The sequence below is a fragment of the Natator depressus genome, chromosome 21, assembly GCF_965152275.1.
Source record: "Natator depressus isolate rNatDep1 chromosome 21, rNatDep2.hap1, whole genome shotgun sequence".
Classification (NCBI taxonomy): Eukaryota; Metazoa; Chordata; order Testudines; family Cheloniidae; genus Natator; species Natator depressus.
Genome location: NC_134254.1, coordinates 2692887 through 2701381, shown reverse-complemented (window position 1 = coordinate 2701381; position 8495 = coordinate 2692887).

Here is an 8495-nt window from a genome sequence, read left to right as displayed (position 1 = left end):
CAGTGCCCTTCCCCGTGGCATGAGCACAGGAAGGAGTGCTTGGAAAGAGCAGCCACTTATCCTTTGAAAGGGTTTAAATTAAAATGTATAAGCCAGTGGCGTGACCTCAGAAGGCAGGACAAATTGAAGTCACAGCGCCTCGGTTTCTAATGTATACATGAGGTACTCTTCTGTCCACCCAGCTTCTGCATTCAGTCAGCAACAACTTATTTCACAATTCTGTCCTTCTGCATTCTTTTGTGCACTTTCATAGTTAACAAAGGATAACTTGGGAACTTTTCTTTTTGCTGCTGCTGGATACAGATTGGCTACTCATTTCTAGGGAGCAGTTTTGGAGAGGTGGGGAAGGAAAGAGTCATAAAAAGATGCACAGACAACTCTCAGAGGAGGAGGTTATTTTCAGCTGTTGATTAGAGAGCCAGTGACTTCCTTTAACCATGGTTAAAATGTACAGACTCCATGTATTTGTGGACACGACCAGAATTGTCACCCAGTTAGATGCCAGATTAAGGGGTTTCTAAGTGCCATGAAAAATGGTACCATAAAGGAAAATAAATGACCTCACTGAAGTGCCCAAAGGCCTCCCGACTCCATCATCACAAGTCAGTAAAAATGTGGTATTTCCCATGCGGATGGTCCAGTGGTGTTGCAGAAAGTGACTGGGTTTCCTGCTAGTTGATCTTGCTGCTGGGGGCCAAACGCAGGAAGCAGCAACCTCTTGGGATCTTAAGTACAGCAGGGACCTAACCAGACCATAAACCCAAAGTCCCACTCCAATCTCCTCATGGTGCAACCCAGGTACCCTTAATGGCTAATGAATAGGAGGGGCCTGCCTAGACTTTAGGCAGATGGCAAGTCTAGGTACTTAAACCAAGGAACCCACATTAGCCCTTCCCCACTTCGGGGTTGGAAAGGAAGATGGTGGTGGTGGTGGTTCAGTTCATGTCTGCTTGGAAGCTGAAAAACTGATCCCCTCCCATACATGCCAAGTGCCAGCTACCATCCTTAGCTAGTTTGGAGGGAAAGAAGGAAGTTTTGCATTTTTAAAAAAATAAATACACTTAGTGGTGCCCTTGGAAACTTAAACTGAGATAGCAGCCCCAACTGCAGGGATTACTTTCCCCCATCTCTGAAATGAAGCTAGCTGGGAAATGGTTTGTGAACCCTCATGAAAAATTTCAACAAAAATGGGTTTCGTTGAAAATTTTCTTCTATTATTTTCAGGTTTCTGTAATAAACTGAAAACTGCAGTTTTCAGCCAAAAAAATAATCTCCCTTTTGACAAAAAACGCCGTTTCTCAACAAAATGTTTTCTACCCACTCGAATATAGCTCAACTGCAAAATACAGCAAGTGACACACAGCACACAGCCGCATGACACACTAAGAGAAGAAGTGAAAAGAACGCTCTTTCCAGCTGAAACTTCTCTGGGCATTCTGAGTAGGCAAGATGTAGCCATTAAAGCTAGAATCCAGGAGAGACACAAAGACCAACGTACCTAGTGAAATCAAATTTGTGCTGACCTGGCTTTCATACTTCGTTCAAATGATGGTGTGGCAGATCCTCGGCTGGTATAAATTTTATAGAGTTCCATTGTCTTGCTTTGCTGGCTAACACAAAAGGGATGGGAGATGGCAGACTGCGTTCTATTCCTGACCCTGCCATAGATTTACTGTGTGACCATGGGCAGCCTCCCTGTTTCACAGGATTATGCTGTTTGTAGAGAAATGCAGCTGGAAGACACTATAGAAAAGTGCAAAGTATGTCTACATTGCAATGAAGTTTTAGTCTTGTAGGTCCAGCAGCATGTCATTCTCCTCGCATTAACATGAGTCTAGTTGGGTTAGTACTGGTTCAGAGGGACACGTGCCACAGGAATCCCTAATTGTATTTCCTGCAGAAGACGTGTTGACTGGGCTTGATCTTGCTTTGGCTGTGAGATCTGCCAGTATCACAGCCCAGTGTGGTATAGCTGCAGGCTTTCCCACGTGCCATCTACCACTGCTTTTTTAATACACGCTTCTTGCTGCAGGTCCTTGTTCTTCCATGAGATGCATGTCACAGGAATATAATAGACTTTAAATGGTTGTGTTGCTCCTTATATGCGCCCTAGGCATGTGATTGTGAAATATCACAGGCTGCTTTTCCCTCTACCTTTCTCTCCTAACTATTGTCTTAAATTCCTGTCAGTGCTGCCGGTTGTTTCACTGCTAAATAGGAGTTCCCAAACCCCCCCCCCCCCCCCCACACACACACACACCCCCCTCCTGACGCTCTCCAAACGAACGCCCTCGGCAGCTCAGCTGACAGATTTTCTTCCATTTTGTAGCGTTGCTCCAGAGGGGTCTTTGCTTAGCCTTCTATTTCTCCCGGGGCTCATTGGTGGAAGCTGAGCTTTCGCCGAAAGAAAGCAGGGCAGACGCCATGTTACAGAAGGCAAATGAAGAGTGAATCTCTGGGAAATTATGTTAGACACAAACATCATTGTCCCTTCAGCGTTCTGGCTGGTTTTGAATTGTTCCCAATTTCATGTCCAAACTGAGGGAGGAGGTTCTTTCAGAAATGCCAAACAATGTTTAATTCACCCTGTGCATCTCCAGAGGGCTATGAGGGCCTTATTTCCCCAGGTCTCACCCTCTCAAGTAGCTTGATTTTTAAGCAGTTTTGTCAGAAAGAGATGTAAAAAGCATTCAAGATGTTAGGAAAGCAACAAGCCAACCACTATTTGTCTGTTCAGCCTTATTATCTCCCTTCTAACAAATGGGGGACTGAGACCCAGAGATACTAAGGGCCAGATTTTTAAAGCTATTTAGCTGCCTACCAAGGCAGATAGGTGCCTAGAGGGATTTTCAAAACCACCTAGGAGTTAGATGCTTTTGAAAAAACCCCTAGGCACTTGTCTGCATCTTCAGGTGCCTAAATAACTTTGAAAATCTGGCCCTACGTGACTTGCCCACGGTCACAAAGGAGATATGTGGGAACTGAACCCAGAATCGTCTGCCTTCGTCACCAGATCATCCTTGTTCAGTAATATTTCCATACACACATGACTGAGAATATTTTCACAGTAGAAAATAAGTGGCCCTGAGAGAGGGAAAGACCTAAGTTTTATCTAAGTTTGTTCCAAAATAAATTAATTTTTAATGCCAGTTTTTCCAGAGTTATGAAAAGAACAGTGGAAATCTCTTTTTTAACCAAATCACTTTTATTAAAATTAATCATGGCCTGAAGCACTTAATTAAAACGAAGGTGCTTTCTCTGCTCCTCCCCAGGTGTTGTATTTCAGCAAACTGAATAAATTAATTTTTTTTCAAACAAAAGGGAAGCCATGCTAAGAGGTGCAGCTGGAAATGAGAATTAGTCATTGGCTGCTGTGAAATAGTCACATTCTCATAAAGCATGCCAGGGGGAGAAGATAGATTAGAACCTATCTGAGTGGAGAATGTGCAGGTGAATGGAAGTTTCTCAAAGCAATCAGAATTCAAGGTCAACATTGAAAATGCCCCTTTGAATGCAAAGAGTATGTTGAAGGCTGCAAGCATGGACATCAGCAACAAGGGATCCCTTGTCACAGGAAACAGCATGGTGGCATGCCAGTGAAATTTCTACAGCCTTTGTGACAGCTGATCAGGAAGAGCATTGTGTATAGAACACATTTCCTTCCCCTTGCCAATGTGCTGAAGTGCTGTAGGAAGGAAGTTCTGTCTCCACGGCCTATTGATTCCCTGAACTCTTAGCTGAAACTCCTATGCAAGGGTTAATTGGTGCCAATTCTAATAGTGGTTTTGTGTTGGGGCATGCTTGTCCTGTAGGAACTGAACTGAGCTCCCCCTGCTTCAAAACTCAGAGCAATGTAATTGGGCTGCGTGGCCATCTGACAGCACAGCTCATTTCCACTACACACAGCAGTGCCGCCCCTGGAGATGAGATGGGAGTCCAGCCCAAGATGGACTGTGCATGCAGTACAAGGGAGACGGTATGAGTACAGAGCAGCTGTTCAGCCTGGCACATGTCACATTAGCCCCAGCATCCGTGGCCCTTGTGCCTGCTTCGTCCTTATCTACCATGACATTTAGTCTGGTAATTACGGGATGGCTGACCTTCAGCATTCCTGCATGAGCCCTTGTCCTTGCTGCTGCCACTGGCTTCCTTTGCTTGCAGGAGGCAGAGAGATGATGACGGATGGTCTCAAAAGAGAATCTAACACCTTTGAAATCTGGACCCGTGCATAGCCGAGTAATGCCCTCTGCAGCAGCCTGGGGATTTGCTTTATTTTATTTTTTTTCTGGGTATGTTTGTTCTGTACCTAATCTTTGTCTGCAAGAATGTTTTGTCTTCTCAGCTCCTTAGTGCCAGTGACAGAAACTTGGGTTTCCCTGCAGTGGAACTTGTCTGGGTACCAACTGAGTATCCGCTTTTCATCACCAATCCTTCCCTTACATCTAAGGCTGCGTCTACACTGGCACTTGTCACGGCAAAACTTTTGTCTTTCAGGGTTGTTGTTTTTTAACTCCTCTGAAAGACAAAAGTTTTGTCCTTCACTTGCCAGTGTAGATATATCCTCCGAGGTGTTAACCACCCCCCTTCCTCTGAAAAACAAAAGTTTTGCCGCAACAAGTGCCAGTGTGAACAGTACGTTGTCGGCAGGAGCACTCTCCTGCGGACAAGGCAAACGCTGCTCGTTGGGGGTGCAAGTTTTTTGACGGCAAGAGAGCCGACAAACAGTGGCTACACTGCGCAACTTTTAGCGGCACGGCGGTAGTGACACAGCTGTGTAGTGTAGACGGACCCTAAATCAAAGGGTTTTATTATTTATCCTGCATTGTGCTAGGCCTTGAGCACATCTGTGAGAAAGAGACAGTCCCTGTCCTAAAGAGCATACAGTCTAAACAGAGGCCCAGAGAGAAGAGGTGGCTACAACAAAGAGATTGGGAAATACAAGTTAGCTGTGAGGCAATTGTGATTAGCAAAATAATCTCATTCCTTGCCCACGGATCTTGCTGTTTGTTCATGAAAAGCCCATTGGATGTCAAAGGGTGGCTCAATTGAGTGCAAAATGAGGCAGACTATTTGGAACCAGCATGGCATGACCTTGTAGGCACAGCACGGAAATAACAAAAAATATTTTGAGGACAATAATTCTATGCAGTGCAGGTTTCCCAGCACTTTGGGATCTGTTGGAAGCAAAGGAGAAATAGCAATGCACAATATTATTGTAGCAGAGTGACTGCAGTTAGTTTCTCTTTGGATGAGACGCATGAATCAAGTGTATCTTCCCCCCCCCCCCCCAAACAGGAACGTTTGGGGCTAAATATGCACTCTGGAATGGGTGGCAAAGTTGACAGAATTGTATTTGCAGTTCCCATGGAGCAGGGGGAGAGAGAAAGGGGTGATCCTCCACGGTGACCCCAATTTAGGCTTCAAATGAGAGAAAATCCTGTCTCTTTAAAGAGTGTGCTGTCTTTAGCGAGGACTGATTCTTCTCTCACTTCCACTGGTGCAAATCAGGAACAGCTCCACGGGTATGAACAGGATGACATTAGCGGGAGAAGAGAATTGGACCTTCCATTTGTGTGACTGTGTGTGTCTGTTTATAACTGAATGTGTGTTACCTGTCAAAGGACAGCTCAGGAACCGGTTTCAGTCCAGCCAGAACCAATTGCTTGGATGCCTCAAAGCAGCCCCCCATGGCGTTCTCATTGCAACGGCCAGTCAGCTGTCTCCTGAACACGTGGTGCTTGCGCTGTGTCCCACAATCCCAACCCTGACCTTTGCTTTTAGCAAGCGGAGAGAAAAGTACCACCCTGAGGATCGTGGGCTGGGGCTGCCCCAGCGAATCTCCTGCCTCAGAGGGTCCGTCCACCCAACAAGCAGCAGCAAGAAGAAGAGCCCCGGTCTACAGACTCAGGCTTACAGGGCTCACGCTATGGTGCTAAAAGTATCTCTATAGGCTCTGCAGCTCAGGCTCTGAAGCCCACCCTTACTCTCTAGGCTTCAGAGTCTGCTCCAGCCCCAGCTGCGACATTGCTATTTACAGCGTGAGCCTGAGCCTGTAGACCTGGGTTCTGAGCCACGCTGCTGTGGGCTGTGTAGACATACCCCAGGAGGCTTTGCTAGAGGCTGGGCTGTCCATGCTGGCAAGCAGAAGTGCTCAGACTTGTGTCTGCAATTCATTTGGTGTCAAAAATCATGGCCACCAAAGGAAGCCAGGCCCAGGAACAACTGAAAATAGTTTCTTCAAGATCCCAGGGCTCTTTTTGTAAGAATAGGCAATTGCTACTTTGTGTCTGGTTCAGAAGGGTTCAGGTTGGATGCTCCCCTGTGGTGGCTGCATTATACGGCTGCTGCGTCTGGATAGTTTATCATATGCTTTCTCCTGAACAGAGCTGCACTCATTTGACTCATGGCACTGGCTGGCAGCACCCAGCGCAGCCTGTCACAGGATGAAAAAGTGTGATTTGTGTCCTGATTGCACAGAGACATGGGTGCAGACAGATGGACGGACATATTGTCCACATGCAAACGCATTCAGGGCTGGTATCGGTCTCATGAGGAGGTGCCTCCTCCATGGCTAACATTTTGCATCCAATCAAGCACAAAGAAAGCAAATGTGTCTGAAGACAAGAATGTGAAAAATAAATAAGCGTCCACGTGTATGATTCAGATCAGAGCCAAGATGTCTGCCTAGGGAGAGGACTAATGAAAAATGGAACAAAGAATACCTCGCAGCTGAGCTAGGGCAGGTAATTTCCAATCTGTTCAGGTTATCTAGCAATGACTAGGGGAGGGAATCAGAGGGAGAGCAATCAGATTTGTCATTGTGACAATTTGCACTGCACTTTGAATTTAGAATCCCCTGTCAAGACTTGGCAGCATCTTGGCAGCTAGGGACGGACTCTGGGCAGTCAGCCCCCTCCCCCAACAATTCTATTAGGGCCACACAGATAAGTGACGTGGTAATGAACATCCTGTGGGCAGTTATCAAGGCCAGGCCTGAGCAGAGGGGAAGGGGTATTTGTTTCTCTGTTTTTGAAGCAGAGGGGCAAGCGCTGTTTTTTTTTCCTAAAGGGACAGAACACCACCAGCACGCTCCTTTCACAGCAGGTTGGAGATACATGACCAGTAAAGCACAAACCAGTCTTTGTACGCTCAAGGGCCATTTTTTTAAAATAAATTGTTTCCTGCTCTAGGATTCAGTAGTTTCCAGAAGAAACTGCCCTTGAGCAGAGCCAAGATTTTAAGAGCATAAACCCTTTCTCCGAAGCCCCATACATTAATCTGAAATTTGCTGTTGCCTTTTTGGACTGGAGTGGTTCTAGAGAATGCATGTGAGGTGACTGTGGACTCAGTTCCTTTCCGATCCATGTGGTGGATCTCCAGAGCATGCAGTTGCAGAATATACGATAGACACATGAGATCTGCCTGAGCTGTCTCATTTGGAAGAATTGTAGCCTTGGATTGCAAGGTGGCACGGGTGAATCATGAAGTCCATTCCAGTTTCACTGAGGGATTGATTTCATTCTGTCTGCAGCTCTTTTGGGGGGATGCATTTAGACCAGTATACTGTTGTGTTCATACACATCAGCAAATGGAAAAGTACATGACACACTGGAAGTACAGCTGTATCTTCATGTACATCATGTATCTTAAGCACTCCACGGCTCACTTGTGGTACGTACATTGTATCTGAGCACCAGCTTGCCTCAGGTGTTTCACTTTGCTGACAGGCTTGAAGCATGACACCAAATGCCATAGTCTCTCCAACCTCCTGGAGTCAAACCTCATGGTAACGGTAAAGATGACTTGATACAGGAGCTCGTGCGGGAGTTACAGGATCTTTGCCCTGTGTGGTGGAGAGAACTGGGTGGGATCATCCATCATGGAAACAGGCATATGGATTAATCACTGTGACCTGGGCACAAAAATAAATAAATGTGGTTTGGACTACGTCATCCGTGTTTAGGGTGATATTTCCCTGTGTATGGTCTGGGGAGTGGGTAGCTGTGAGCAATGTCCATGTTTAAAGAGGGTAAAATTTAGCCAAAAAAAGACCCAAATGTTAAAATAACTGCATGCGCAGTAGCACACTATGGAGCTGGATGCAAAAACTGGGCAGCTGTGTAGGCAAACATGGGGCTGGGCGCATACGTGGGCTTTTTCACATGCAGATTTGGTGTTTAACTCCCCAAACCCCCTCTCCCCCCCCCCCCCCCCCGCCCACAGTTCATCAGTAGGGGGTTGAATTCAAGACCTTAAGGAACAAAGCATAAAGTATGACTTCCTCTAAACTCTCCATTAACTAGTAGCAGGTGGGAATGGGTGACAGGCAATAGATCACTTGATGATTAACTGTTCTGCTCATTCCCTCTGAAACACCTGGCACTGGCTACTGTGGAAAGACAGGGTACTGGGCTAGACAGACCTTTGGTATAGCCGTTCTTTTGTCCAGTAGAAGTCTGATATCTTCTATGTCGATGAGCCACGAGAGGGGGATA